Raw genomic sequence first — 8261 nt, forward strand, 5'->3', positions numbered from 1 at the left:
TGTTTTTTAAAGCGATCCTGAACAATGGAGTTTGTTCCAACCTAGGAAGGGGGTGTTGCCTGTCTTAGAAAGGATCTGGACTTTCTTCTAAACTTCTGCAACTAGGAAAAGTTACTACTAAATAACTCTTTGGGTTGTGTTATTTGTTTGGGGATAGGGTCTCTCTATGTAGTTTTGGCTGCCCTGGCACTCTATAGGTAGACCAGGAGGGCCTAAAACTCACAGAGATCCTCCTGTTTCTGCCTCCTAAATGCTGGGATTAAAGGTGTGGCCACCATGCCCAGTTAAAATAACGCTGTGTACTCTATACCTTAACATTTTTAGAAAGAGTTATCAAACCTACCATGGAAATCCATCTGTGTAGACAGATACAGTGGTAAATAAATCTGTTTTATGAGTTGCTGAATGATTGAAGGATCTTATTTTCCCGAACACAAGTAAATTAAGCATCATCTAAGGTCTGGCTTTCTCCTCCCATACACAAACTCTGTCTTGTCACTCTATTAATTTCTTTTACAACATCTAACATACTAGAATTATCTAATTGGTTTCCATGTATATTATTTTTCAACCCTGCATACAGTGGCTTAAATGGAGTGTGATAGTGTACACCTTTAATCCCACCCAGGTAAGTCAGGGCTACACAGAGAGCCCTGCCTCAAACAAACAAACAAATAAACAGGCCCACTCATTCCAAGCCCTGTATTCTATTGTTATTTATTTATCTGTGCTTGTTCCCACCTAGAACAATGTAGGAGCAATGTTTGCACAATGAAAGAAAGGTGGCATCTGAATCCTGCTCACCTCCCATGCCAATATAAGCGAGCTCTTTTCTTCTTTCAAGGTTTTTCTTTTACAGACAACTTTCCAAACTTCCATTTCTGGACTCAAAGTTCTATAACTGAGCTTAAAGAGATCTCCTCGGGTTACAGAGGAGGCTGCTGGGATTCAGATTGGCCCCAAAGATTGTACAGTGTCACCAGCAAACTACAGAAAGAGCATGCCTGGAGAATTCTCGGGCTGTGCCCGTCTCCCCAGGTGCTCGCCTCTGCCCTCTTTCCCAGCCCTCCACTCCTCTCACTTGCTCATAACCTTCATTCATCATTTTAGAAAGGGAAGTTCTCATCGTCTGTGGTCTAATAGAGTTTCAGTAGCTTAGCATTTAGTGTGAATAAGAGAAGTGAAGGAAAGACAAAAGAGGGGATGAAGGAGGTATTTGTCCACTAAAAGCGAGAAAAAAATACCGCGGAGTACAGGTTTAAAGGTGATTTATTTAAAAAAAAATTTCAAGTGATCCCACCTACTTAAATTTACATGCCTCACCTTTTTCCTCTGGGTTGCTGTAATTGTTGGATTAAGAAGGTTTGGAAAACAAACAAGTTCTTAGTAAGAAATGGAAGGGAACCTGAGTGCTTGTACTGCTATGTGGGAACAAACAAACAAACGAACAACTCATGGTGAGCAATGCCTTGGGGAACTGAGAGAAAGGCTCTAGGGAAAAAGGACAGAGGGCCTTTCACCTCAGCTGGATTTTGTTCCCTCGGTTGTTCTTGGATGTGATTTCATGCCTCCTGTGACAAACATTTACATTTTCATTTAACTTATAAGGCATGTTTATTCTTGTTGGATGTGAGAACGTCAGTATAGAACCCAGTCTGGTCAGTGTGCCATGAATCTGGATATGGCCTTCTGCCTGGCTTTTGTGCTTGCCAAGATATAATGTATAGCATGAACCAGGCACTTGTGTTTAAATGGATCTATCCTGAGAAAGTCCTGGGAAAGGGTTGCTCTGTTAATATTTAGTATGTGTTTAGTGTCTTTTATTTTACATGTTTTTCTGATCATCGTGTCTTTCTGAACTCAACCTTCCTTAGATTATGCTGCTCTAAAACTGAAGGAAGATTGTCTACAACATTAAACTGTGGTCCACCCCAGTCTTCCAGGTCCTCAGATCCCAGGTCCAGCAGACAGGATCCACTCGGGTCGACTGGAAAGTTGACACTGCTGCTAGAATGACCATCCATAGGTAAGAGGTCTTGTACCTCTCTGAGACCACTCTTTCCCAAGCCTCCCAGGCCAGCAGCTTCCAACTTGCAATACTGTGTTCTACAACCTCTCCCACATGCCTACTCTGTGAATCAGATTTTTGCAACTCAATTGCTTCCGGCAAACAACCATTCAGCCATCAAGTTTCCCCTTTGCCTAAACTCTCCACTGTATTATTCTGTACTAGTTTGTCAATTTTTTTCTGTTTGTAGAAACCCACGGTTATGAATTTGTGATTTTTGAGTTCAGCATCTTTGTTGACTCCACCTCCCTCTACTGCGTTAATTCCTATTTTACCAAAATGTCTATGTCTTTGGGTACCGGTGTGTAAAGGAAGCCAAAGAAACCAAAGTCCAACTTGGGGGAAAAGTGGAGTATCATGGAAAGAACTAATAAAATAAAAGTAGTGTTAACTCACCATTAGAGAGATGAGCTGGAGGAGGAAAGGCAAGCTGGCCACTAATGACAAGGCAGTAATAGTTTATGGACAGTTCTGATTTGTTTCTAATACTTTTCACATTCTTCAGCTATTTTAATTTTTATAAGAGGAGGTAGAACCTTATTCATGGGAGTCGATAAAAATAAATTGGAACAAGGGTTAAAATAAGACATCTAAGACATCTAAATAAGGTTGGGGCAGGAGTATCAGCTATCCAGATGGTTTTCTAACATAAAGACTGTATAGATCTTATTTGAAAGGTTTTGGGTTTTTTGTTTGTTTGTTTTTGGTGGTGATGTTTGGTTTTTTTTGTTTATTTGGTTTTTGTTTTTGTTTGTTTGCTATTAATGGATTGCACACACAAGGGTTGGTAATTATAAAAAATATTGATGCAAGCAGCAAATCTTGGCACAGTGCTCAGAGCCGGAGTAACAAGCCACACACATTTGTCTTCTTGCTATTCATACAACTGTGGTTCCCAACTGCTGTGGAACCTTCTGGTCGTAAAATTCCATGGCTCACTTGGTAACAGGAGAGTCACAACAGTCCCCCTCCCTTCCTGGATTGGGATGGCACAGGAGTTTCGTAACAGTGTTCTCTCAGAAAATCCCATAGTCTACCACATGGAACAAAATAAAGTGACTTCCAGGAAAGTGAGGCAAAAGTTGTCTACCATTGTCTCCCCCAATTTTTTACACTTCCAAAAGTATACTTCTCTTTTAGCAAGGCTTGATGTGCAGGAGGAGAATGGTTCTTCCAAAACTATTTCTTCTACTGATGAAATAACAGCATTCTTAGGGAATACCTAGTCTGAGCAACTGATAAACCTGTATCCATTTGGGTACTATGAAAAAAAAATTCACACACACACTTTTTTTTTATTAAAACCTGTAAGACTTTTTTCTTAAGAAATCTGATTATCTTAGTTTCTAAAACACAACCAAACATGCATGTGGAAAATGATCCATAACAAATGTTATGGTAATGGTTCATGGCTTGTGATCCTCACAGTATATATCAACTCTTGAGGACCCTGAGTGAAAATGGTAAGGGTCTAACTGAGAAATTGTGGGCTTGGGATGTAGCTTAGTGGCTAGAGTACTTGCCTAATATGTGCATACCCTGGGGTTTGAGCCACAGCACTACCAAAACAAACATGAATACAGACTAAAAATACAATTATAAAATGATTGAGAGATCCTGAGGTGCTTTGAAAATACTGGATGGAGTTTAACAGTGTGGAGTTTTTGCTACCGACAGCTTCTGGAAGCTTCTGCTTTTGGGGGTGACTGTTTAAATGACAATGTTGAGAACCTGGCATGTACTATTGACCAGTTGGTAATTAAGTAAAAAGGCACATTCTGCTACATTAAAGTAGAGGTTATAGAAAGGAGAAAGATATCTTAATGGCACTTCCATCCAAGTTCCAACCCAGATACACTGCCAATTAGAAACCTCAGCTTAACTATGTTATGAAACGCTGTCCTTGTGGGTAAAATATGTTGTGATCGAGAAGTTCTACAGGAGAAGCAATGTGTGCTCCTTAAGTGATCTGGAAGTATCTACTTCCATAAGTATCTAATTAAAGACCTTTCCCTTAAGCCTTTGTGGTGTGTGTGTGTGTGTGTGTGTGTGTGTGTGTGTGTGTGTGTGTGTGCTGTGTTCGCGCGCACACGTGTGCGTGCGTGCATGTGTGTTGGATCCCTTAGAGCTGGGAATTGAACTCACATTCTCTGTAAGCATGAACTGCTTAGCTGTTACATCACCTCTCCAGCCCCCACATCCCCTTTTAAGTAAGCCTTTATTTCCTTTCTGGTACCTACTTGCCCCACCTCTGTGCTGCTTCCTTTCCCCTTTTTGCTTCTTCGCTTGAAGTAAATGGCTTATTCCAAATCCCAAGAATGATTACATACATTAGATTATATGAACGTGATGAGACATCTGCCCTCAAATCCACTTATAATTATTTCTATTAATATTTACACATGTTCTCATCTTTAGATGAGAAATACTACTTTCTTTTACTTTATTGCCCCAACACCTGGCTTCTTGCATTTAGATTTCTTGACTAATTGCAATCAGAATTATCTCTTTACAGCTGACTACATCCTGCAGTTCTGACCTCGGCTCCAACAGTGTCTCCCAAGGCTGTTTTTCCTGAGAAGCAGACCTCCTCTTCTTGTTTTCTTACCCTGGCAGCTCCAGGCTTTCTTCTGGCATTTAGGAAATTTGTACAGACCTAATGTGACACATTGTAAATTTTTTTTCCTCAGTCTTCTTCAAAAGATAGCTAAAGATGAAAAGCAAACGCATCTCTACTACATTTCATAAAAGGATCGGTAGCAGGTTGCTCCCAAGGCCCTTTGGGGCTGCCAATAGTAACATCTAAGGGTGTCTGCGAGAAGGCAGTTGTCCACCATGACATCAACTTGGCAAAGAAGGCCAGAGTCCAAACATGCCTAGCTTCTTTTAACCAGCACACCACCCTAATTATCTCCTGCAACGATACTTTGATCCTGTAACTCCCTTCCCTCTAATGCAAAGCCCGTACTCTGTAGCTAGCTTTCAAACCTCAGTGTGATTCAACAGATTATGTCCAGCCTTCCCTTCACTGGCTTTCCTAATGAGGTCCTTGTTCCCCTGCAAAGCTCCATTCATCTTGTCTGCAATTTTGTTTTACTTTCTTCTCACTCACTCACTCACTCACTCACTCACTCACTCACTCACTCACTCACTCACTCACTCCACCTCCACATTACCCCTGTGCCCAATGTCTGCCTTTACCACTCATATTTGATCCATGCCTTTCCCTCATGCTCTATATGGGAATGCAGAAAGCTGACCGATCAGATAGATAGCTGCATTCTTCAACTTTGTGACTCTTTTTCGCTGCTTGTTGAAACAGAACCAGCAAACCACAGATTCTTTAACTTCAAATGCATTGCAGTAGCCTGCAGTCACTTTATACAAAGCAGCTAAGGCCTGGTGACATATAGGTGGTAATGGTATAAATTAGCACTTACTGCTATTACACACACACACACAGACACACACACACACACACACACACACACATCGCAAGAAAACAACCAACGGATCATGACTCATTTTTCCCCTTTGATTGAATCATTTTTGATTAACCATGACACTTAACTAGTAAAAAGAGACATTTCAATCTAGCTCGAAGCGTCAGAGGTTGGCCTGTTGCTTTAGAGCCTGCGGTGAGAAAGAGCATCATGGTGGACTGTGTGTGACAGCTCAAAGCTGCTCACTTCACAGTGGTCAAAAAAAAAAAAAAAAAAAAAAAAAAGAGGTGAGGAGAGACAGCTGGATCCTGTGGTACCCTTCCTTGAAGGCAACACCCCCAGTGACCTAATTTTGTCCCAGCAAGCTCCACTCCAAAGGTTCGCAGTAGTGCCACCCTGGAAACCACATTCCAGCACAGGGGTCTTCAGTGGATGTGCTGGTCCACACTTTAGTGGATGTGGCTGGTCCACATTGTAGCAGTAACTAAGTCATACCTGTCACTTAATGTGGCTATGACTGGCATTTTCTGCTTCTTTGTTCTGAAACAGACAATTCATACCTATTATAGACACCCCCATTATGTCTTCCTTACTAATTTACAACCAACTCTTTACGTATCAGCTATGACCTCTCCATCCAAGGAAATTGGTCGTATTCGATTGACTATGTAATTTTGATAATTGGGTGAGAAAGATGCACAAGTTATACCACCTACCCTGACCCCGAAATCCTTTCCCTATTCAGTGCCTACTACTAAAGAGATTACTTGGGACCGGACACAATCTAGGTTCAAGAATCCATTGTTTGTATACAGGGTTTCTAATCATGCACTTTGTGATAATAAAAATTTAGTTATAGAACTCAAGTTTTTAGGCAGTCTTTAGTCCATTTTCTTATGGACTCCTTCATTGGTTCACAGTTTTCCCACTTAAGGTGGTATGGTGAAAACCACATAGCATCTCTGATCTAGGGAAAGCTTCTACAGTCACATCTAGATTTTCTTTCTTTTCTTTTCTTTTTTTAGGTTCCTCTCTATCCTATAGCATAGGTTGGATGTCCTGGCTCTCACTGTAAGCCATCAATTTGAGAACAAACTCAATATATACATTTTGTCCCTTTCTATTTTATCTGTTCAAGAATTATGTGATATATTTTCTAGAGCATTACATCTTAGTAAAAATTAGGAAAAACCATTTGAATTGCTTTTTTGAGAAAACATTGAGGCATGATTAGCTCCTATAGATTGGAAACTTTTCAAAAGTATTATATGCATGTGCGTGTGTGTGCACGCACCTGTGTGCACTTGCGCGCGCGCACACACACACACACACACACACACACACACACACACACACACACACACACACACGCTCCTTTCAGTGATTGCTTTGAATCTGGTATAGAAACAGTACTACAAACTCAGAAATCTACCTGTTGCTTTAATCTTTCTAATGTGCTGCTCAACCACCAAATCAACAAATCAAAAGCATTTTCCAGATGAAACAAGGAAAATGATACAGGGAATGCACTGGGTAGAGCTGTGTAACTGCTTGCAATGTGGCGAGATGAGAGCTAGAAGAAAGGGGCATGCATGGATTCTCAGTTTTGTTTTGTTTGTCTTGGTTTGGTTTTGGTTTTTGGAGACATGGTTTCTCTGTAGCTTTGGAGCCTGTCCTGGAATTTGTTCTGTAAACCAGGCTGGCCTCAAACTCACAGAGATCCGCCTGCCTCTGCCTCCCAAGTGCTGGGATTAAAGGCGTGCACCTCCACTGCCCAGCTGGATTCTCAGTTTTTAAAACTGCTTTTTCTCTATGTGTGTGCCTGTGCTTGTGTGTGTGTGCGCGTATGCGTGCGCTCAAATGAATATATACCAGTGTGAATGCATGTCAGGGTCACCTAGAGTCTGCTCCTTCCTCAGTTGCTCTCTACCTTACCTGCTGAGGCAGAGTCTCTCACAGAACTTGAAGTCCATTTTGTGGCTAGGCTGCCTGGCCATTTAGCTCCTGGAATCTACAGATCTTTGCTCACCCTACACTGGGGTTACAGACATGTGCCACTGTGCTTGGATTTTTACATGCTGAGAATTTGAACTCAGGTCCTCAAGGTTTTAGCATGTTACTGAGTGAGCCACCCCCACCCCATCCCCATTTAAAAAGATGTTTATAAAACTGTTGCCTCTCAATGCAGCTGGACGCAGTAAAGCCTTCAAAGACAGAATACAAGACTCAAGACTTTTCCTATCTTGATCATTTCTTTTTTGTACTTTTTATTCCAGAAAGGCTTCCCGCTATCCCAGAGAGTTTTTCATTCTGTTGTAACTCTTTCTATCCTTAAGTATTTTGCAGTAAATATATATCCCTTAATTCAAGTTCAACTCAGACGTGTCAGAGTAGGTTAACATCCTATACCTGTGCCTTCCATGTCCCTGTCCTCATAAGATTGAAGGTTTATGGCAGAGGTTCCCAACCTGTGGGTCTTGACCCTTCACGAGTCAAATGACCTTTTCACAGAGGTCACATATCAGATATCCTGCACATCAGATGTTTACATTATGATTCATAACAGTAGAAAAATTACAGTTGTGAAGTAGCAATGAGATATTTCATGGTTGGGAGCATCACAACATGAGACTGTATTAAAGGGTCACAGCATCAGGGAGGTTGGGCTAGAGGCTTAGATGGTAGTGGGATATGAAATGCTGTCTCTTAGCAGCTGCACTCTGAATCCAAGGAGAAAATGGCTTCAGTTC

The sequence above is a fragment of the Phodopus roborovskii genome, unplaced genomic scaffold (genome assembly GCF_943737965.1).
Source record: "Phodopus roborovskii unplaced genomic scaffold, PHOROB, whole genome shotgun sequence".
NCBI lineage: Eukaryota > Metazoa > Chordata > Mammalia > Rodentia > Cricetidae > Phodopus > Phodopus roborovskii.